Here is a 23342-nt window from a genome sequence, read left to right on the forward strand (position 1 = left end):
ATGCAGAGTATACCTCAATAAAAAACAAAAAGAACCAGTTGCCAGAGGCTCGGGAGATGGAGAAATGCGGAGCTGGGCTTAATGGGTCTAGAGTTTCAGTTTTGCAAGATGAAAAATTCTGGAGATTGGTTGCACAACAATGTGAATATACTTAACACTACTGAACTGTACACCTAAAACGGTTAAGATGGTAAATTTTATGTAATGTGTATTTTACCACAATTTAAAGAAACAAACAAAAAATGCTACCACGTACAACCTAACAAACCTTACTCATGAGGAGTCAAACACAAACAAGTTAATTTCATAATATTTATGTAGTCCTTGAACTAAAAGAGGCAAGGTAAATCGAGGCATGGAAAGTGGTACGGGTGGCCATGGACAAGTAAGTGGGCACCGCCGTAGGGCTGAGGAACACGGTGGACCCTTTAAACTTCCTAGGTCTCTGCCCACCTCGGCTCCCCAGAGGACAGAGAGGGATGGAGCTGGAAGATTCAGGAGACCTCTTCCATGAACCCATTTTCTGAGAACTTGGGCCAGCCAACCCCCTAGAGGTTTGTACAGACAAGGCCCTGCCTCAGTTGTGTGCGGCAGGGCCAAAGGAAGGAGGTAGGTGAGGGGACCGTGTTGAGTCCCTGCACCCGAGGCCTCAGCGCACTAGCCTGAGCTCCACCCCTAACACACTATGTGGCCCTGGCCAAGTCCGTCATCTGTCACCCCTGTCGGGAGGCTAACTCAGGGCTTCCTACACAGAGCTCCTCAGCACCCACTGGGACTTCCCTTGGGCTCAGCTGGTCCAAGAACCAGACAGGGGCAGGGCTGGGGGCCCAGGGGGCCAAGGAGAGTCGACCCCCTCCTCCCACATGCGGCTGACATCTAGGCCTGCTGCGTGGCTGGCGGGTGATGCGAACGGTGGGATGGGGGTGGCAACAGTCGGGCCAAGGTGGGAGGAAGGCAAGCAGAAAGGGCATCATTGAGAAGCAGCAAATCATGAATCATGCTGTTCATTAACTCGGGCTAATTAAGAGACCAGCAGGATGGCCACAGTGCTGGCAATTTCTTAATGCCCGGTTGTCACAGTTCCTGCTGATTAGTCCCTCTACCTCCTCATCGTCCCCGAAGTGCCCTAGGGGATGTAAATGCTTTGGGGGCACCTCTAGACTCTCCCGGCCTTTGCAGTGGACTGCTGCCTTGAGAGAAGGGGAAAAAGAGCTGGCACTTATTAAGCATCTCCTATGGGTCAGGTCCGTGTTAAAAACTTTCATAAGGGGTATATATCGTTTGGTCCTCATAACACCCTGAGAGGCAGGACTCATCATTCCCATTTTGTCAATGGGAACATGGAGGCTCAGAATGGGGAGTGGACTTGCCCAAGGTCTCCTGCTAAATTAGGCACAGCCCCTGCCCCCCTTACCTCACTCCATCACAATGTAGAACTGTCTCATTTGTAAGACTGAAGATACTTCTAGATGTTCTACTCTGACCCTCCCCCCGCCACCCATGGCAGTCGTCTGCTCTAACAATCAACCTCCAGGTCTTTCCAACGACCCTCTTCCCTTGCTTGCTGGTGATGGAAACTCCCTCCACTGAGACAGATTTGAAGGGCTTGACTGCAGAATGCTCCCCAGAAGAGGGAAGGTGAGATCTTAATTTTTCTGAAATAAATTGAAAAAATGGAGGGATGGATAGCAGTTACAGTGTGTTGCAGAGGTGGATGGAAGAATGAGCTTGGCTTGTCCCAGAGCCTGAAGGAGCTGTTGTGTCTGGAGTACAGGGACTGGGGGGATGGGGGTGGGCAGAGGCGAGGTTTGCATTCTCTTTTATCCCCCCGGCATTTCTAGCAGAGGCAATGGTGTTCGCCCTGCAGCCCTGTGAAGACTGGATGAGTGGTGTCAGGTGGGCAGCTCGACAGGGTCTGGGGCTCAGCAGAGAGATCCGGGCTAGAGTGAGACCTGAAGCTGGGCCGACCAGAGATGGCTAATCTCTGGATATCCTCAGAGCCTGCCGCGGTGCACGGCGAAGCTGCTGCATGATGGAGATGGCCGACTGGCTGAATTTCAGCAGATGCCCTCGCTGTGGCCCCAGTGCTTATGATACTGGAAAGAGATTCTAGAGGAACAGCCTATATTCTGGGCCCCACCCCACTGGAAGTCTGGTGTCCCCAGGCTCTCCCTATGTTGCTAGACCCAGCAGCATCCACCCAGCTTCTGGAACACGTTGCTACCATCGCAGTGTTCTTCTCAGGCCCACCTGCACTTGCCTTCCCCACAGCTCTCCCATTGAGCCCTCTGATTCCACAGTCCCATTTCTAAGCTGGAAGCCTCCCAGCTGACAGCAGGACCCGGGATGCAAGACTCCCGGCGTGCACACACACGTACACACACTTACACACTCACACGTACTTCAGCATCGTTCTCGACAGGCCCCCTGTGTCCATCAGACTAACTCCTGCTACCAGGCAGGAGACCTGCTTCTGGAAAACAGAGAAGACACACAGAAACACACAGCATATTGAGTCCACTTGGTCGTTACTTGGAGGACTGATTTGGTCCCGAACTCCATGAGCTGCTGAAGATCTTAGGTGACAGCCCTATCATGAAACCCAGGCAGGCCCAGGAATCCACCCTCCTGCCAGCATTTTTCAACCCAGGAAAGGACAACGGGCAGTTACGTTTGCCCGCAGAGAGCAGAGAGCAGGAAGCCCATCCTGACCCAGGTGTGGAGGATGGCCGCAGTGTGAGGCCCACCTGCCCACAATCGCCCAGTGATTGCAGAAATCTTTTCCTTTTAAAATCATGGGGAAGGGGCGAGCTGAGGGAGACAAGAAACTAGGTATGGGTTTGGCGTTCTACCCTGTTTGTAACTGGGAGCAATTTTACAAACTTGCATCATCTTTCCCAATACAATAGATTTGGGGGTTCAAAAGTGCTGGCATGATGTCTTTTAAATATTTAGAAACCTTCTCCGCCCCTACCACCAAAGCTGAGTATTTGTTTTTTAAAAATAAACGCTTGGCAAGGATGCCACGTGGTGTCTGCAGCACAGGTGACTGTTGTGCAAGCCGGCCCACCCGACGGCCGAGGGTGGGGACCTGCCCACAGCTGTCACCCTGTTCCTAACAACTCCTCGGGGCACACCCTGCTCATTAGGCCCTGGCCACGCCTGGCCGCCCAGACTCCTGGTGGAACCAGAATGCCAGGAGCGGGCGGCTCCTGGAACCCTGAACAATGGGCTGTGAGGAGTTAATCCAGGCCAAGGGCCGGGGGGCCCAGAAAGCTGGGTGCTGGGTGCTGGGAGCTCCCTCTCCCATGCCTAGGACGGGCCTGGGCAGCGTGCACACTGGCCCAGCTCCCGGGTCTCCAGGCGGCCAGGAAGCAGCAGGGGCCAGAGGGAGCCAAGCAGAGCTCTAGGCAGTAAAAGTAGACTTGTGTTTAGAGGCTGCGTCTCTCAGTGGAGGGCTGAGCCACGCCGACATTACCTCACTCCGGCTCAGTGTCCCCCCCCGGGCAGGTAAGGGATGGGACTTGTTTCTGCGTTATAGCTGGGGAGCCCAAGCGGAGCGGATGGGCAGGCAGAGAGGGGAGGCCACCGTCACAGCCCGGCACCTGCCCCGTCTCTGGCACCAGCCGGGCGAACGCCCCTGCCGGCAGCGCTGCTGCCCCCTGGAATGGATGCTACCATCTTGGGGTGGGGCTGCGCCTCCGCTGAAACAAGCTGCCTGCCTCCCACCTCATCTCACAGCCCCCCAGATAATCCAGACCCGTCTCCCCTTCCCCCCCCGCACTCCCCCCGCCCGCATTGGCCGCCTGTGGCATGAGGAAGGATGGGGCTGCCCAGCCTGGCCCCGCCTGGGAAGTACGTCCCACTGGTGCGTCTGCCAACTCAGGATAAACCGGATTGGGGTTAGGCAGGTGGCAACACGCTGCTATTTGTGGAGGCTCCTGGCCTCTTGCTCCTGTGACACCAGGAGGGTGAGGGCGGCAGCCACCTCTGTCCGGTCACGGGGCTCAGGCCTGCCAGAAGACAGGCCGGACTCACGGGCCGCAGGCTGGAAGCACAGAGTCTGCAGAGACCCACGGAAGCTGCCGGGAAAGAGCCCTGGCTTGGGACACAGGAGTCCCCAACACAGCAAATCTAGCCCCCCATTACTGGGCTGGGACAGCCCTCCCCTCCAGGGGCCCATCTGTCCAATGATGAGTTGGATTAGATGAGACCTCCTCATTCCACACTCCTGCACTGTCATCAGGCTGGGCCCCGACTCCCAATCCTCCATTGCTTCTCTCAATAAACCCGTTCTACTGGGGAATTAGAATCAACCTCTGTCTAAATTGAAGGCCATGCATGTGCAGCTCTGGGCAGGCAGCCCTGGGGTCTCCTGAGAAGAGAGGAGAACCAACCGAAAGACAGGGGGCCCTACCTTGTACCTCCCGCCTGGCCCCCATCCCAAACCCTGACCTCGTGAGGCTTACCCGCTCTCTCCAGGTCTCCAAAGCAGGGCTGAGGCACTTGGGCCAGAACCCACTCCTGGAGACACGGGCACAGAGGCCCTGCAGGTGTCATGCAGGATGGGGGGCTGTGAGCCCTGCAGTGGGGAGCCCCCTAGGGTGCCAAGGACTAGCCACAGGGCTTGAGTAGGAGTCCAAAGCCCCCTTTAAACCAACTCTGCTTCAACACTCACCCCCTAGGAAGGCCCAGAGCAAAGAAACTCCAAGCCCCACACCCCCTTTGCTAACCACTAGAATTGGTTACTCATTTGCAGAGCATGTTTTGGTCGACAAAGCTTTTTCCCATATGTGATGTCATTTGATCCTCACAACAACACGATATTTCCCCCTTTTACAGAGGAGGAAACTAAAGCTCAGAAACTGAAGCTTCAGAGGTGGTGAAACCAGAACAGGGAGCCGGGCGGTCAAATTCCAAGGTCAGTGCTGTCTGTGGGGTGTTGCGTCCCTATCTCCAAGCCCTAGGGACCCAGAAACACTCCACTGGGACTCAGACAGTGGGCTGAGGCCTTCCCAGCCAGCAAGGCTATGTGTCTGCAGTCCAAAGGGCCTAGAGACCCACCACACTGTTGCCCTGGGCCCACATGCTGGTTCATAGAGAAGGTCGGTAAAGCAAAGCCATTCTGTAGTGGGCCTGAAACTCAGGGCAGACCTTCCCTGAGGGTTGACAGGGCTGGATCTCTTTCCTCCTGCTAAACCCCATAATTTTTCTCTTAGAGGAAGAGACCCATTTGCTGCCTTCAAATCTCTGAAGAGCCATGAGGAACGGGGAATGGCCATCTTCTGTGGGGATGACGGGTGGAAGAAACAGCAAGCAGATGGGTTACAGTGTAAGGAGGGCCCAATGTAAGGATGAACTCTCCAGCTGTGGGACCTGCCTGGGGATCTTACCAGCTGCTTTGTAAAGAGGTAAGCTCCCCATCACTGGAGGCGTTCAAGCAAAGGCTGGGTAATCGTTCTGCCCTGGGGATGTTATATAGGAAATTCAACTCCTGTAATGCTGAGTGGGAAGAATGGGGCTACGTGATATTTACGCTTTTTCACACCAAGAGCCTATGATGAAATGGCAACTCTCTTAGCTTCTATTTGGCCCTCGAATTCCCCTCTATGAGTACCATACTGGATCAAGATAAAGTTGTTGCTGAGTGTCTCTACCTGCTGCTGATACAGACTGGGATGGAGTGGAGAGAAGAGGTCAAGAAGCAGCGATGGTGGGCTGTGTGGTGGCCCCTGGACCACAGCCAGCTGAGAGTCTGATGTGGGAAGGGTCTGCTGGAGCTCCACGCTCTGAGGGCCGAGTGCTCTGAGGCCATCTTTATCTGCTGTCCCCGAGAGGTAACTGGGGCATTCCCATTGATTTGGGTGGCCAGCCAAAGACCTGCCTGGGCCTCATGGGCAGCTGTCTCCTTTGCCACAGTGACCAGAATGAGTTGTTCGGCCAGGTCAAGGCAAGCCCTCGGCCATGGGTGTTGGTCAGCCACCTGTGCCCAAGAGACAGCTGGCCAAGCCACTGGCCATCCCTCCTCTGCAGCTGACCTGGATTGTCCATATTGAAGAGGAGTTCTCTGAGGACATCTGAGTAACTGAAATCCGGAATCTGGAGCTACAGGTGGAGTGATTTGACACTAGCATCCCAACACTGTCCGTGGAACACCTCAAGCTACAAAATTGTCTGCCGCAGTTCCTTGAGGGTTAAGAGAAACCAGACCATCCCCCTCGTCCAGAAAGTCTCCCAGGAGTGTGCTCAGTTGGTGAACAGAGGGTGGCACCATCCCTCCCCCACCACCCCTCCTGGCCACCCACCTCCTGCTTGGTTTTTGGTTTTCCCCTGGAGGCATTCCCTGCCAGCCTGGGGAGGTGTGGGCACGAGCAGCCTTCAGGCTCAGCCCAGCCTGGCCCATGTTCTTCTAGGAGCCCTGGGAGCTACTCCCACTCATTCATTCGTTAATCAATGCTTCCTGAGCACCCGTGCACCTGCAAACCTAAAACAGCAGATAATTCCCTCATAGAAAAATGGGCAAAGGATATGAACAGGTGATTCCCAGACCTGGCCTTGCTACTTATTTGCTGTGTAAATTTGGGGAAGTAACTTAACCACTCTGTGCCTGTTTTCTTATCTGTAAAATTGTGATAATAATGCTTCTAATTCACTGGGTTACTGTGGAAATTGAACGAGAATTATCTCACATGTTATGAGTAGAATTGTGTCCCCCACCAAATTCACATGTTGAAGCCCTAACCTCCCGGTACCTCAGAAATTATTTGGAGACAGGGCCTATAAGGGGTGATGACGTTCAAATGAGGCCATTGGCCCTAATCCAATATGACTGGTGTCCTTGTAAGACGAGGAAAAGACAAAGAAATGGGCACACAGAGAAAAGACCATGTGAAGAGGTAGCAAAAGGTTGGCCAAGGAAAGAGGCCGAAGGAGAAATGAACCCTGTGGGCACCCTGATCTTGGCCGTCTAGCCTCCAGAACCCTGGGAAAATAAATGTCTGTGGTATTTTGTTATGGCAGCCCTAGCACACTAATATACCACCCAAAGCACTAGAACAGCATCTGGCATATAGTATATAGTCAATAAATACTAATTACTGCCATAAATATTATTGTTTATCTCAGCTGTATACCCACCATATTAGTTTCCTACTGCTGCTGTAGAAAATTACCCCCAAACGAACTGGCTTAAGATAACACGTATTTATTTTCTTATAGTTCTGTAGGTCAGAAATCCCACCAGACTAAAATCAAGATGTCTGCATGGCTGTATTCTTTCTGGAGCCTCCAGGGAAGAATCCATTTCCTTGTCTTTTCCAGTTTCTAAAGGCCACCTCAATTCTTGGCTGTGGCCCCTTCCTTCATCTTTAAAGCCAACAGTGTAAGATGTTCAAATCGATCTTTCTCTGACCCTCCTGCCTCCCTCTTATAAAGACCCTATGATTACATGGGGACCACCCAGATGACCCAGGATAACCTTCTCATCTCAAGATCCTTAACTTAATCACACCTGCAAAGTCTCTTTTGCCATGGAAGGTCACATATTCACAGATTTGGGGGATTAGGACATGTGCATCTTTGGGAGAAAGGCCATTATTCTGCCTACCACACGCATAATCTATGATCAAGTGAAAAAAGCGAGCCATAGAACAACACCTATAGGTTAATCTCATTTATGGAAAAAGATACTAAATCAATTTATATAGAGAGAAAGAAACTCACACAACTATTAACCATGGGAAGGGAGTCGGGGCTTATGCTTTTTGTGTATTGTTCTAACTTTTTTTTTACAGTATGCACATATTCACAGATTACTTGTGTAATGTGAATTTTTTTAAAGTAATCCAAAGGAAAAAAGAAGAGATGAGTAGCCATCCTTGGGGAGATCAGTCTAGGGACATCAAACAAATCAACAGCCTCAAGACCTCTCGGTTCATGGTCTGAGAAGTAGCAGCTGGGGTGGAGGCTCCCCCCTGCCTGGGTGACACTACCTGAGGTGACACTTCTGCTGGGCTCTGAAGGATAAGAAAACGTTTCCCAGATAGAGAGGAGGCAGAAGAGTGTTGCCAATGGCATTGGGCCTGAAGGGGCCGCCCTTACCGGGCGGTGGAGGAGCCATGGAGCAGAGGCCAGGGGCAGGACTGGACTGCTTGGCTGTGGGCAGGCCCTGTGCTGAGCGGTGGTGCAGGCCTTTCCTCATTAGATGTACGTGAACTGAGGCTGTGTGTTTTGATGAGACGAGAGAAGGTGTGACTGGATGAGAAAGGGCATGAGAGCAGGCGGCAGGGGCTTGGGGCAGCTGGTGCAGACAGGGAGAGCTGGGGAAGGGGGCAGGTAGGGCAGAGCCAGAGGCGGTGCCTTCCCTCAGTCCCCACCCACCTCCCACGGCCCCATCTGCAAGCTGAGCCCCAAGGCAAGTAGCAGGCCCAGGACAAGGTCTCGGGCAGCCTCTCCTAGGGTTGCGGGAGCTTCTAGGCCTGACCTGGGACCTGCTGCCTTGGGGCTGACTGCCAGGTCTGCGTGGGGTGTGCAAGGCAGCTGGCCACAGACCCGGCCAGGTCATCCTGGCAGCGAGGTGCCTGCACAAAACCATTTCTCTTAGTCCACTGGGGCTGCTATAAGAAAATACCACCGATTGGGTGGCTTATAAACATCAGGAATGGACTTCCTTGGTGGCGCAGTGGTTAAGAATCCGTCTGCCAATGCAGGGGACATGGGTTCGGGCCCTGGTCCCGGAAGATCCCACATGCCGCGGAGCAACTAAGCCCGTGCGCCACAACTACTGAGCCTGCGCTCTAGAACCCGCGAGCCACAACTACTGAGCCCATGTGCCGCAACTACTGAAGCCTGCACGCCTAGAGCCCATGCTCCGCGACAAGAGAAGCCACCGCAATGAGAAACCCGCGCACCTCAACGAAGAGTAGCCCCCGCTCGCTGCAAGTAGAGAAAGCCCGCTTGCCGCAATGAAAATCGAATGCAGCCAAAAAATAAATAATTAAATAAACAAATCTATAAAAAATAAATAAATAAATAAACATCAGGAATTATTTCTCACAGTTCTGCAGGCCGGAAGTCCAAGATCAGGGTGCCAGCATGGTCAGGTGAGGGCCCTCCCAGGGCCTCAGGCAGCTGACTTCTTGCTGTGTCTTCACCTGGTGAAAGGAAGCAAGGGGTGTCTCTGGGGCCGGTTTTACAAGGGTGCTCATTCCACTCATGACCTAATCACCTCCCAAAGTTCCCACTTCCTAATACCATCACCTTGGGGATTAGGCTTCAACATTTGAATTTTGGGGGGACACAAACATTCAGATCATAGCACCCTCGAAGGGTTCCCAAGCTGGGGTGAGGCTGGGTCTGAGGGCGGGGAAAGCAGGCAGAGGGCCTTCAACCTGTGGCCAGCCACCCTGTGCGCTTGTCCTGACTTGCAGAGAGAACCCAGCCGTGTCTCGAAGATGTAACTGCAGATAACACAGAAGGCACCTGTCAGTGGCAGAGGGGAGAGGTGATTGCGTGGGTGGGATTAGCTTAGGGGGTAGCCAGTTCCCGTGTTCCAATGGCACCCGGGCCCAAATGATGGGCCCACATCTCTGCTCTGCCAGTTTCAAGCTGTGTGGCATTGGACAAGTTACTTAGCCTCTCTGGGCTTCAATTTACCCATCTCTAAAGTAGGGGTAATAATAGTATCTGCTTAATAGGTAACTGTCTGGTAAGTGCTTGGAACAGCTGGAGGCCAGCTTAAGTGCTAGTGGTCATTCCTGGGGACCCTCCATGGATCTCCCAGCTCGGCCTGGCAGGCGAGGACCCCTTCAGGGTCTCCACAGCGCCATATCCTTACCCTCAACCAGTCACCCGCTCACACCTGCTCCTTGGGGCCATGGGGTGGCCCCGTCAGCAGGCCCTGTGGCACAGGGAAGGGGGAGGAGTGATGGCTTATGAGGCAGTGGTTATGGGGTGCGAGGGCTCTGAAATGGTGGGAGGTGGGGACGGGAGGAAGCAGGGGTTTCAGAGTAGCAGAGAATGCCTCGGGGAGATCTGTCCGGGGCAGAGAATGCTGGCCACCGAATGCCTGGCTTTGGGGTATCAGAGCCAGCTTTGACGGGAGCCAGAGCTCCCGGCTCTGCTTCACAATGCAGAGTTGTCTGTCATTATCTGCAGGGCTGTTGCGAAATGTTCCAAACAGAATTACATACTTTTAATTCACTTTAATTGTATAAAAGACCTGTAGGTCAGGCAGCACTTTTGAGAAGGGGATAAGGTGTCACCAAGTCAGAGAAATACTGATGAGTCTGGGTCCACTCAGGAGAGTTGGGGGTGTGGGTGTCTGGATACTGATTCTGGCTGCAGGGTGAGCAGGCCAGGGGCTCTGGAATGCTAATATTGTTCTTGGAGAGGGAGAGGTGTGCTGATCTGTTGGAGCCCACAGGGAGGCCCATCTCAGATGAAGGGGGCAGAGCTCAGCACTGAGGAACTCAAGGAAATCATCCCAGTTTGCAAACTAGTGGCATAGCCAGGAAAAAGTAACAGCCTGTGGTTTTCTAATTCCATTGCCAAATGGGGGCAGGGGGCTACTGACCGGGGTGTGAAATGCAGGCTATCGATTTGTTTGATCTGTGAGGGATTCTCAGAAAAGGCCTGACCAAGGCAGGGGTGGAAATGATTGCAGAGGAAGCCCAGGCCTGCCGCAAACCGGCTGTGTAGCCTGGAACGAGCTGCTTGCACTCTCTGGGTTCCACCTCAGTCGTGTCGTAATAAGGAAGGATGGCTGCATAACCATGACATAATTATCATGCAGGGCTTACTAGGTTTGAGTCACCTTAAGTACATTATCTCACATAATCCTTCCAATAACCCTATGGAGTTATCCTCATTTTGCAGATGAGAAAATGGAAGTTCATTAGGGAGGTTGAGTAACTCGTCCAAGTTCACTCAGCTAATGAGTGACCCAACAGGGATTTAAAGGCTTGAATGGCTTTAAATGGTTGCTAGCCCTGTGCTAGATCCCTCGGGGTCAGTCAGCTCTGTGCTCCATCCTGAGCGTGAAAAATAGGGAGGGGACGCCCCAGTTCCTTTGCGCTCTACCTCACTGCTGCTTGAGGGCTGGGTCCTGGGCTCGATGTGCAGGGAGTGGGTTGGGATGGCCCCGGCCGCCACCAGGACCCCCGAGCACGTGGAGAGGAGGTGAGAGCCCTGGCACCTCCACAACCTATACACCTCCTGTTCCCACAGGTCTGAGAAAGGCCACACCCTTGCTTTTAACTGAACTCTTCTTTCCAAGAGCTTATTACGCATACCCTTTACACAGCAACTTAATCAAATAATAACTTCTGTGAAAACCCCTACAAAGGACCTTTTCACCCAGGGCTCATTTAATGCTCACAACCTCCCAGGCGGGGATGCTGTCGTCATCATTACCATTTGGACAGTCAACTGAGGCAGAAAGGTAGCCAAGGATAGGTGCTACAGAGTCGCTTGGGGCTCTTCGATAACCAGCTGGGTGCCCTTGGACGAGTCACCCATCCTTCAGAGCCTGAGCGTCCCCATCTGTAACCTGGGGATGGTTGTGAGGACTAAAGGCAGAGTGGGTGTGCAGTGCTCAGTACTCTGCTGGTGCAGAGTAAGCACTCAACAGTGATAACCTGTATTTTTTTAGGTCCCTTTTTAAAAATGGACTTAATTTTTTAGAGCAGTTTTAGGTTCACAGCAAAACTGAAAGTACAGAGAGTTCCCATATACCCTCTGCCCCCCGCCAACACACACACACACAGCCTCCCCACCATGAACATCCCCCACCGGCGTGGTTACAGTCAGTCCCTGAACCCACACTGACACATCATGACCACGCAGAGTCCCCAGTTTACGTTAGGGTTCTTTCTCAGTGTTGTACGCTCTATGGACAAATGTATAATGTCGTTTACCCACCATTATAATATACAGAGTACTTTCACTGCCCTAGAAGTCCTCCGTGCTCTGCCTATTCATCCCTCCCTCCCTCCCCCTGAACGCTCGGCAACCACTGATCTTTTTACTATCTTCATAGTTTTGCCTTTTCCAGAATGTCATATAGTTGGAATCACACAGTATGTAGCCTTTTTAGACTGGCTTCTTTCACTTAGCAATATGCTTTCAAGTTTCCTCCATGTCTTTTTGTGGCTTGATCGCTCATTTCTTTTTATCGCTGAAGAATATTCCATTGTCTGGATGTGCCACAGTTTCTTTCTTCATCCACCTACTGAAGGACATCTTGGTTGCTTCCAAGTTTTGGCAATTATAAATAAAGCTGCTGTAAATATCCATGTACAGGGTTTTGTGTGGACATAACTTTTCAACTTGCTTGGATAAATACCTAGGAGCACCATTGTGGGTTCATAAAGAGTATGTTTAATGTAGGCTCTTGTTTTTTTTTAAAGACACCAATTGTACTTGAAGATTTGTTACTTTTTTAAAAAATTAATTAATTAATTAATTTATTTATTTTTGGCTGTGTTGGGTTTTCGTTTCTGTGCGAGGGCTTTCTCTAGTTGTGGCAAGCGGGGGCCACTCTTCATCGCGGTGCGCGGGCCTCTCACTATCGCGGCCTCTCTTGTTGCGGAGCACCGGCTCAGTAGTTGTGGCTCAGGGGCCTAGTTGCTCCGTGGCATGTGGGATCTTCCCAGACCAGGGCTCAAACCCGTGTCCCCTGCATTGGCAGGCAGATTCTCAACCACTGTGCCACCAGGGAAGCCTAGGCTCTTGTTTTTTTTATCCAGTCTGCCACTCTATGTCTTTTGATGGGAGTATTTAGTCCATCAACATTTAAGGTAATTATTGGTAGATACGCATGTATTGGAAATAACCTAAATGTCCATTGACATATGAATGGATAAAGATGTGGTATGTATGTGTGTGTGTGTGTGTGTATATATATGTATATATATATATAAATATATATAACTCAGCCATAAAAAGAATGAAATAATGCCATTTGCAGGAACATGGATGGACCTCTAGATTATCATACTAAGTGAAGTAAGTCAGAAAAAGACAAATACCATATGATATCACTTAACATGTGGAATCTAAAATATGACACAAATGAACTTATCTACGAAACAGAAACAGACTCACAGACATAGAGAACAGACTGGTGGTTGCCAAGGAGGAAAGGGGAGGGGAGAGGGAAGGAGTGTGAGTTTGGTATTAGCAAATGCAAGCTATTTTTTTTTTTAATTTTTTTTGGCTGCATTGGGTCTTCATTGCTGCCCACAGGTTTTCTGTAGTTACAGCGAGCAGAGGCTACTCTTCATTGTGGTGCGCGGGCTTATTGCAGTGGCTTCTCTTGTTGCGGAGCATGGGCTCTAGGTGTGCGGGCTTCAGTAGTTGCAGCACGCAGGCTCAGTAGTTGTGGCTCGCGGGCTCTAGAGAGCAGGCTCAGTAGTTGTGGCACACGGGCTTAGTTGCTCCGTGGCACATGGGATCTTCCTGGATCAGGGCTCGAACCCATGTCCCCTGCATTGGCAGGTGGATTCTTAACCTCTGCGCCACCAGGGAAGTCCAAAAACTATTATATATATGTATAACTGAGTCAATTTGCTGTATACCAGAAACTAACACAACATTGTAAATCAACTATACTTCAATAAATCAAAAATTTTTTTAAAAAAGAGTATATTTAGTTCTGTAAGAAACTGCCAAACTGTCTTCCAGAGTGGCTGTACCATTTCTCTTTCCCACCAGCAATGGCTGTAGCTTTTATTTTTATTGGGAAACAAGAAGTGACTAGCTTAAGATTATACAGCCACTTGTTGGCAGAAGAAGGACCTGAGGACAGTACCACTTTGGGTGGTTTCCCTTTGACCACATTGCCCCTCAGCTAGACACACCAATCTCATGCCCTGACAAACACTCACACTTATTCACTATGGCTTTCGAGACCCAATTCTCGGTGCAGGTGTGTGTGGAGCACTCCTCTTCTGCCCCATCCAGGAAAGCCTGCCGTCCAGTCATTGCATCTGAGAAGACTGTGATGCTCTTGCCCCATGCCCGGGTGCATAGGGGCCAGTGTCCAGGCGTTCCAAGCTTACCTGTACCTGGAGAAGAACCAGATGTCCTGGAAGACTCTCCTGTCAAAGCAGACCCAGCCAGCCCCAGAGTCCCAGGAGTCACTGTGACTTCATCAGGGACTGGCAGAGGGAAAGAAATGGTCCCTACACTCTCCCCTTACTCCAGCTCTGAGTCCTTCCTTCCTTCCTCCCTTCTTTAGGTGAAATTCACATAATAAAATTAACCATTTTTAAAGTGTACAATTCAGCGGCCTTTATTACATTTCACAGTGTTGTGCAACCACCACCTCTACCTGTTTCTAAAACATTTTCATCACCTCAAAAGAAAACCCTGTACCCGTTGATCTATCACTCCCCATCCTCTCTCTCCCCAGCCCCTGGCAACCACCAACCCACACTCTACCTCTTTGGGTGTACCTATTCTGGTAACAGAATGAACGGAGTCATACAGCCAGACCTTTTGTGTCTGGCTCCAAACACGTTTCTCGGACCACACTTTCTGTAACTCCCTGAGGAAGGAGGAGAAGCAGGGCCTCTGCTGTTTCCTTTGCTTCCGTCCCTGCCCCCGGTCTACATTGCCCTGCACCCCCTGCCCACAGCGTCTGTGGCCCACCTCATCCGTTCCGTGCCATTTCCTGTTTCTTGTAACTACCCCCAAGCTGAGGACCTTGATGCTTCCTAGATTCAGTCAACAAATAGCTTCTGGGCTGGCAGGGGAGACAGACAGGTAAACAATCATTGCAGCAGTATGATGAGGCACCGCTAGGGGGTTTTCAGAGAGTCAGGGGAGCCCAGAGGAGAGACATGGAACCCAGCCTCGGGCTGAGGGTGGTCAGGGAAGACAACATGGAGACTGGGGGCCCCGTCTGTCTTGTTCTTGCTGTTTGTTTCCTCAGCACTTAGCACAGTTCCTGGCACCTAGAACAGGATGGATGACAAGTCCATCCATCAATCAAAGCAGCTCTTGGCTAAGAGCTGAAGGATGAAGTTGTTTATACCATAAATTGGGCATAACTTACCTGAAGACTTGTAGGCAAAGGTTTAGCCCCTATAGTACCCTGAAAGACGTTTCAATCTAGATCAACATGGAAGGGGACGGGGAGTCAAGTGGGAAGAGATGGGGCCAGATCACACAAGGCCTTGGAAGCTGCACAAAGGAGATTGACTTTAACCTGAGTGAAAAGAGGAAGGACCTCAAGAAGATTTGCATTTTAGGAACTCATCATTCTAATCTAGGTTAGAGATTATGATGACCTAAGGTTGTGTCAGGCGGACAGAAGAGAGATCATTCTTGCCCTCATGCAGCTGATGTTCCAGTGGGGAACAGAGATACTTAATATGCCATTTAAAATAATTAAATAGTCCCAAAGGTGCAAGATGATCTGAGGGATGCCATGGCAGGGAAATCTTTAAATTTCAGTGACCTTTAAATTGAGTGACCTTTAAATTGAGACCTGAGAAATGAACAGGAGATGGTCAGAGAGAGAGGCAAAGAGATTTCCAGGCTACACTAAAGCTATTATGAAGGTCCTGAGCAAAATGTGTTGAAGGAACTGAGAAAAGTCCAGTGTGGTTGTTGAGAAAATGTGAGGCTGGGAGTTTGACCAGATGAGGCTGGGGAGGAAGCAGGAATCAAACCCCAAAGAACCCGCTTACACATTTTGGACTTACCCTCAGCAAAACATGAAGTTTTTAATGATGTAAGCAGGATCCTAGTTTTCAAAATAGGATTACTTGCATTTCTCTTTTGCATTTCTGTGCATGTGACCTCCTTCCTCATCAGTGCATTCGTCTGCTTGCCTTGAAAGTGGTGTCAGAATTATCAAAGAAAAACAATTCAGAGAAGGAGATAAGTAGTATTTAGCTTCTGACATTGAAAATAAGATTTTTCAGCCAGGCAATAGTCTTGAAAGACAGTCGCTATCAAGGAAAAGGATGTTCTGGATGTCTTTAACTTTCTCTTTAAGATTTCAAGAAGCTAACCTGACAGAATTGATCTTAGGGCTTTAGCTAAAGAAGAGAACAGGGACTTCCCTGGCGGCCTGGTGGTTAGGACTCCGCGCTTCCACTGCAGGGGGCACAGGTTTGATCCCTGGTCAGGGAATGAAGATCCCGCGTGCCGCATGGTGTGGCCAAATAAATAAATAAATAAATAAGTGTGCAAGCTAAAAAAAAGGAAAAAAATGAAGAGGAGAACAGAGGAGAGAGCCTCAATCTCTAGTTTGGAGGATGTTGGGGAGGAGGTAAGAGAGGAAGCAAGTGTGGAAGGAAGTCAGGTGTGCACCCTCGTGGTCCATCCTCCAGTTGAAGTCCCAGGTAGCAAAGGTGTGTTAGATGAGGGAGGGAGGGGAGCCTGGGAGGAGATTTCCTTAAATATCTCTCTAGAGGTCTTCACATCAAAGTAAATTGCAGTGTGGTTAGGCACAGGGAAGGTTTGAATTTAACCTTCTCAAGCCACCCTGGGTCCCCATGCAGTGTTAAAATGATGGCTGCATTAGATCTGTAGCTGCGGGTTTAATATAAGAAATAGACAAGAAGCAGATAGATTGAAATCCTGCTAAGCATTTTTTTTTAATGCATTGAACAAACAACAACAAAAAGTATTGACTATGGCCTGTCATTTAATAGTTACTTCCTAATACAATCCCTGGGCCCCAGAACCTGCAGTAGCAGGAAGTAGACGGTGAACACTCTGAAGCTCCCAGGGGCCCTGCTCACCAATGCCTGTTTCAGGCATAGCCATGGCGGATAATGCACCAAGAAGGGCCTCCCAGAAGGAGAAGCCCAGAGACACAGACAGTGGACAAAGCTCCACTGCCGGGGAGGGGGGTTCCCTCCTCCAGTCTATCAGTATCTGATAGTTGCCATGAACCAGTGTCAGATGTGTCCCTTGATTCCCTTTTCTGAATGGGAGTCTTCACTGCGGTTATCCTATTCCTATTCCACCTGGCAAGTAAGTATGGGGTGGAGTGTTTTCGCTTAGATGTGTTCAGACCATACAGAGCTTCATCTGATGCCCATGGAGAGGGCTGCACATCGCCTGATGATCTGGGCCCTTGATCCGCCTGAGGCTTTGGAGTTGTCTCCCCGGGGGAGGAAAGGAAATAATTCAGTGTATGAGAAGAGGGGGGCATATAAATTTTGGGGTGGCCAAAGGGCAGACTATGGCAGAAACTGCCTGTTGGTTACTCCAGTACCCATTCTTCCCTTCTTCCTCAGTAACACAACCCCCAGTTTTACGACTAAGGCTGTATATATCACTAAGGCTGTATTTAAGATGACATTTCTCAGACTCCCTTGCAGCTAGCTCTGACCATGGGTGTAACTTCTAGCTAATTACATATAAATAGAAGTGTCATAAGGTTTTTCCGGAAACTCTCTGTAAGAGGGAAGGAGTTGAAATAAAAGAGGGGGAGGGGAAGCCTCTCTCCCATTCCACCATACTGCTTCTTGGAAAGCAAATATGATGGCTAGAGTTTGGTAGAACATGGATCATGGAAATTAGGGCCGTATCTTGGGAATGGACAGGAAAGAAAAGCTAGAGGATTTTGGCCCCTGACAACTTCATGAAACCACCAGACCAGCCCTCAAGCTCTGGCTCCAGACTTTTATAGGAGAGACTAAAGCTCTGTGTGTCCAAGGTTCTGTTTATTTGGGTTTTCTGTCACCGGCAGCTGAATGTAATACTAATGGATATATCTCTACGACAGGCTTTGAGTGGGAGACTTACATAATCAATTTAGTGGTTGGGTCCCAGAACCTGCAGACTGTGAACACACAAAATGTTGGCGCTATGGCTGCAGAATGGGGATTGGAGGTGACATCCCAGGTGAGGGATGACAGGGGTTTGTATGAGGATGGTGATGGTAGGGTTGGATAGCACATTCAGATCTGAAGCATATTTAGGAAGTGAGACAGGAGTTGGTGGTGGTGAGGGAGAGATGAGAGTCAAAGGCAGGAAGAGGGAAGGCAAAGAAAATGGCATTGCAAGGGAGGAGCGGTGAGCAGAGCCAGCTGCTGTGCCGTGGTCAAGGAAGATGCGGGCTGAGATATATCTGTAGGATTTGGTCACAAGGAAGTAGTCTCAGGGCAGTGGAGGTGGAAGCGGACTTGAGTGGGTTGAGGAAAGAGTGGGAGGTGAGGAAGTGGGCCCAGCGAGTAAAGATAACTCCTCCGAGGCTGAAATAGGGATGGAGTCAAGGGAGGGCTCTTATCATTTTTAAGATGGGCAAGACTTGACTTCATTTAATGGGAAGAGCCCTTAGAGAGGCAGAGGTCAACGACGGAATAAGAAGAGTTGTAAGCTGCTTGATGAAGCTTCTCCCTGAGAAGAAGGTGGGAGGAATGAGGCTTGGGGAGCAGGAGGGACCCTTCTCTGTTAAAGCAGGAAAAGGAGGGCAGGCAGGAGACATGCTCTCTCTCTCCCGAGCTGTGGGCAGAGCCCCTGGCCTCCCTGCTCCCCGCTCCCACCTCCCCATCCTGCACATCTGCTGCCTCAATATTCCTAGTGTGTGACGGAAGCCATGTCCATACCTGCCGCCCCCTGCCTACAGCTCCCAATACCTCAAAACAAAATTCTCATTTCTGCTTACATTTGGGGTCTCAGCTTAAATGCCACTAGTTCTGGGAAGCCTCACAAATTAGGGGAAGTGCCAGTGATAACTGCACCCATGACAGCTTATGTGTCTTCTTTGAGATGCCCAGTGAACTTGTAATTACTTGATCATACTCCCATTAGACGATGGCAGGTGTGTGCGTGTATGTGTGTGTGTGTGTGTGTGCATGCATGTGTGTGCTTCCTTAACACCTCTATCTCCCCAGCACGGAGGACAGGGCCTGGCACAAATAGGCACTACATTGGGCTGAATGACTGACTGATGAGAAGATTCAAGCCTGTCATTGAGGCTCTCGAGCTCTCAGCTTCAATTTCCAGCATCCCCTTAAACCTGCCCATGCTCCAGATGTTGGGGACTACTTCCTGGTCCCCAAAGCTGTCCCACGCTTTCCTCCCGCACTGGGTCTTTGCTCAGACTGTTCCCTGTGCCAGGAATGCCTGCTCTCCACTCTGTCCTGTACAGACTCCACTTCTCCTCCCAGCCCAGGACCTCTTCCACTGCAGAATCTTCTCTGAAACCCTCACCTGCCACAGGCTGAGCCACTTAACATTTTCCACTGTGAATGTCTGTTTTCCTTGTCCCTTCACTCCCATCAGATTGTAACCTCCTTGAGGGAAGCTTCTAGTTCGTAATTAATTGTTATTTCAAATGAAAAATTTGACTGTGAGGCAAAGAGACACCTCATATAACACTTGGGTAAATAGAGTCTTATACAACTGTGTCCCCAGTGGTGGCTTTAGAGTGTCATGCACTTAGTAGGGACACAAAAATATTTTTGAATGAATATTTTCTCCCTCATACCTTCAAGACTATGATGGTGACAGTCTCCATCTGCACATTAATTTTTTAAAATTAATTTAAATGTGGTTCTCCTATGTTTACAACACGGAAAAGGTGCCTGTTTTCATCCGTGAACAAAGTCTGTCTTTTCAGATTTATTCTGTCTTTACTTGAGAAACCAAGGCATGTCTTATGTAGCAGATCAAGGTGGTGACTGTCTTTGCCAGTGTACCAGATCCACCACTGCGTTAAGGGAAAAGGAATTTCTCCTGGAGCTGATAATTTCCAACATGTTCAGCAACATTTGTCTCTTGGGCTTCTGAACAAGACCACGAATGTAAAGGATATGAAATCTACAAAGCACTAAAATAAGGAGGAAACTACATCACTGTTCATAGCTATTATTTTCCATGCTAATGTTTCATGATTGTTTTTTAGTTCAGAAAATAGTCATTGGGATTCTCAAAAATACTACCTAAATTTATCCATAGAGACAGAAAGCAGATTGGTGGTTGCCAGGGGCTGGAGGCAGGGGGCACGGGGAGTGACTGCGTAATGGGTCAGGGTCTCCTTTAGGAGTGATGAAAATGTTTCGGAACTAGATAGAAGTGGTAGTTGCACAACATTGTAAAGGTACCAAATGCCACTGAACTGTTCACTTTAACATGGTTACTTTTATGTGATGTGAGTTTCACCTCAATTTAAAAAATTGCGTTTCACCTTTGGATCAGGACTGGGGTCCTCCAAAGTGTCCTCAGAGACATTCAGCTGAGCACCGTTACAAACCAGTTGAATGTGTGTATTTTGGTTTGTTGCTCCGTTGGCTGAGTCCTTAACAAGGACTCGTTAAGGTGATTCGTTTGATTTAGGAGTTTCTAGTTCCAGAGGTGGAGCTTGAAGCAGGTTTTATTTTTTCCTTTAAACCAGGGGAACCTCCCAGAGACAACATCTCGCAGACTGTGGATGGCGCCCCAGACGCTTCGCTGGGCCGTCTGTCCATCAGGGCCCAGTGGGGTGGAAGGAGGGCGATCCTGCCCCAAAGAGCAGAGTCACAGGCTACAGTTTCTCCCCACTCCAGGCAGGTCCCGGCAAAGGTGAAGGCTGGTTGTAAAGAATGGCGGGTGGACTTGTCCTAACAGCTCACAGCTTCTCAGGAAACCGTCCTTTTGTTGTCTTGTCACGGGGGGAACAGACTCCGTCAGAGAGAGCAAGGGCAGGTGCTGAAGCAGCATCCTGGATCAAGTGCCAGGCTGGTGGGGACGGGAGGCCGTCAGCCCTCCTCTCTGGGGCCTGCTGTGCGCAGGCCTGGCAGGGCCCTGAACCAGCGGCGGGGGGGCTGGGCTGCCCACATACCAGTACCCGTCCATCTTTTAAAGACACAGGACCCAAAGGGAAATCACACCCTTTCATTTCAAACATGGCCCGGGAGCCCCAAGCCCAGTGGCCGTGCTATAATCAAGTTGCATCAGTCAACTTTATAACCAAGTCTCCTCCTTTTTTTTTCAACACTTCATACCTTCTCCTATGCCTTCACATACATGTCTCATTCAGTAACCCAAGAGACAAACACTGCTGACGGCCTTGGAAAATAGCAGCTCCAGGAGAAATTCCTTTTCCCTTATTCAGTGGCGGTCCAGTGAACAAAGAAAGCCCAGTGACAAAGTTGTGTTCACTTTGGAAACTCTAGGTCCAGCAAAAGGGGATAGTCCCAGGAGTCGTTCACCAAGTCGTCTTTCCCGAGGGAGAGAACCCCGCTTAATCTTTAGAACTCCACCTTTGTTGGAAATGTAATCAATAGAGTTTACCATCAACCCAGGTCACTGAACCAGTTTGGTTCAAGACAGCCTAGACTCAGCAGGAATTGCAAATTCCCCAACAGACCCTGTTAGAGCCCAGTGGAGGTGGCCCCTTATTGTTTTTCTCAATAAAAGACTAAAAAGCTGTCTGCATGCTTTGAAGGCATTGACAGCCACCCAAAGAAACAGGACTGCTTATGACTCCATCTAATAAGCGCCTGGCAACCATCAACCTCTCTAATTGCCATGTGAGTGAAGAGGTGGGAATTTTAACAAACGAAGTCGATTTCGAAGTGTTACTGGAAGATGAAAAATGTGACAGAAGCGCCTAGCCACGAGAGGCGAGCAGAGACGCCTGCTTCTCTCGGGACAGCATAATCCCGAAAGCCGACAGAAGCCGACATGAACATTCCCAGCACCTGCCTCCTTGACACTCACAAAGAGACGCATCAGTTGCTCAGGAAAATACAGGTACCCCTGAGACACCCCAGACCCTTTCCTTGTTGTCTACTCAGGCAGAAGAGGTGGCTTGGAGGCCCGGTGCTGAGAATTCTGAGTGCCCCGTTCCCTTATATTCCAGGCCCTCTCGGAAGGGAAAGGAGATATGGGAATCCTTCCCATGCAGCTGCTCTCATAGTATTATTGTTCCCCTCCCCCTCTACAGAGAGGAAACTAAGGCTCAGAGAGGTTACGGGTAGTGGGGGCAGGCCTAGGATTCAGGGCCCCTGTGACTCACAGGTCAGTGCTCTTGGGTCCTCCAGGAAACGAGGCCTACACCCTGGGCTCGTCTTATGCAGATTAGGAGCAAGTGGTGTCATCTCAGGGCCTGACTCTCAGCAGCTGCCAACCATCACGAGCGCTAATTGATTACAGGTGTGTCTCCCTACCGTTTATACTGCAGGGAAAGAGCACCCAGGACAGATGCTCCCCCATTTACCCCGGGGTTTCCTGGTCTACAGGGCAATGGGATCTGGCTGACACCTCTCAGTGTTCCACACCCAACAAACTGGGTCTATTCAAAAAGGAAGTCCAGAGATGTGATCATCCCACTTATTTGCACACCTTGGTTGTTTCCAGAGGCCTTTCCTGCGCGTGACCTCACGTGACCACCTGGACCATCCGAGCGATACCTTAAATTGGTTTTTTGAAGATTCTTGAGTTTCCAGAGTCAACCTTGTTGAAATACAATCCAAAGTACCCCCAGGAAGGGACAGCACTGTGAGCCATTAGTGGCTGGCACTTGGCAGCCAGCTGAGAATCAGGCCCTGAGAAGTGGGAAACAGGACTGGGAGGGTTTGGAGAGGGTCAAGAAGAGAAAGAAGCAGGAGAAAGGAGGTGGGGAAGGTCTGAGCCCCTCCCAGCGGCTCACCTCCCAGTTTTGCAGAAAGAGGTTCCCAGGGAGCCATTCCTTGCTTCCCCACTCCCACCAGAGAGACCAGCTCTGCCCACGGGGCCAAAGGTAGAAAAGTCTAGAAGAAAAAAGGAGACGTGACAGGAGAGATGGGAAGAAAACACAGAATAAACCAACCATCAGAGGCTCTTCAATCTTAATTCATTTTATTCTACAAAATGCTACTCAATTGAAAGTGGAGAAGCTAACCAAAAAAAAAAAAAAAAAAAAGGAAAAAAAGTTGTAATATGTTCTCTCTTCCATAGCAGCAAGCTTTTTCTAACAAGCTTTCTTTAGTGCAAATACTGTAGGCTTGTATTACAGTAAAATAACAAAACAGAACAACAACAACAAAACACCACCAGAGATGCTTTAGAGCAGAGCTACTCCTCAATTTTCAGAAGTATACAAAGATTTTTGAGCTCACAGCCCTGCCTGGAGAGGCCTATTTAGAAGCCTTTCCAATGGGACCATTTCACCAATACTTAAAAAAAGAAAGAAAACAAGGTGCTCAGAAAGATAATTAAATTCCCCATCAAGCTGTAGGAATCTTGTACAACTTTTTTTTGCCTCCAGGATCTTATAGCAGTCTTTACTCCACATCATTGACATACCTCAAATACAGATGCACAAAGCTTATGATTGTCCACTATATCCAAAATACTATATATACATCTCTCACTGCAGAAAAGACACCCTGATACCTATTCTTTATACAAAG

At 49.9% G+C, this 23342-nt stretch overlaps 1 long non-coding RNA gene across 3 annotated transcripts; it reads left to right on the plus strand.

Moving 5' to 3' along the window:
* The first annotated feature begins 3258 nt into the window (after nt 1-3258).
* Nucleotides 3259-22942, plus strand: LOC309612222. Of its 3 annotated transcripts, none has more exons than XR_014235063.1 (3): nt 3259-3510; nt 4845-4921; nt 5220-22942. It is a non-coding gene; the product is annotated as an uncharacterized lncRNA (long non-coding RNA). The 3 variants fall into 3 exon arrangements; XR_014235064.1 differs by having other exon boundaries at nt 3279-4921; nt 5220-5411; nt 5673-22942; XR_014235062.1 differs by having other exon boundaries at nt 3259-4921.
* The last annotated feature ends 400 nt before the right edge of the window (nt 22943-23342 follow it).

Source organism: Balaenoptera borealis (genome assembly GCF_965194805.1).
Source record: "Balaenoptera borealis genome assembly, chromosome: 15".
Taxonomy (NCBI): domain Eukaryota; kingdom Metazoa; phylum Chordata; class Mammalia; order Artiodactyla; family Balaenopteridae; genus Balaenoptera; species Balaenoptera borealis.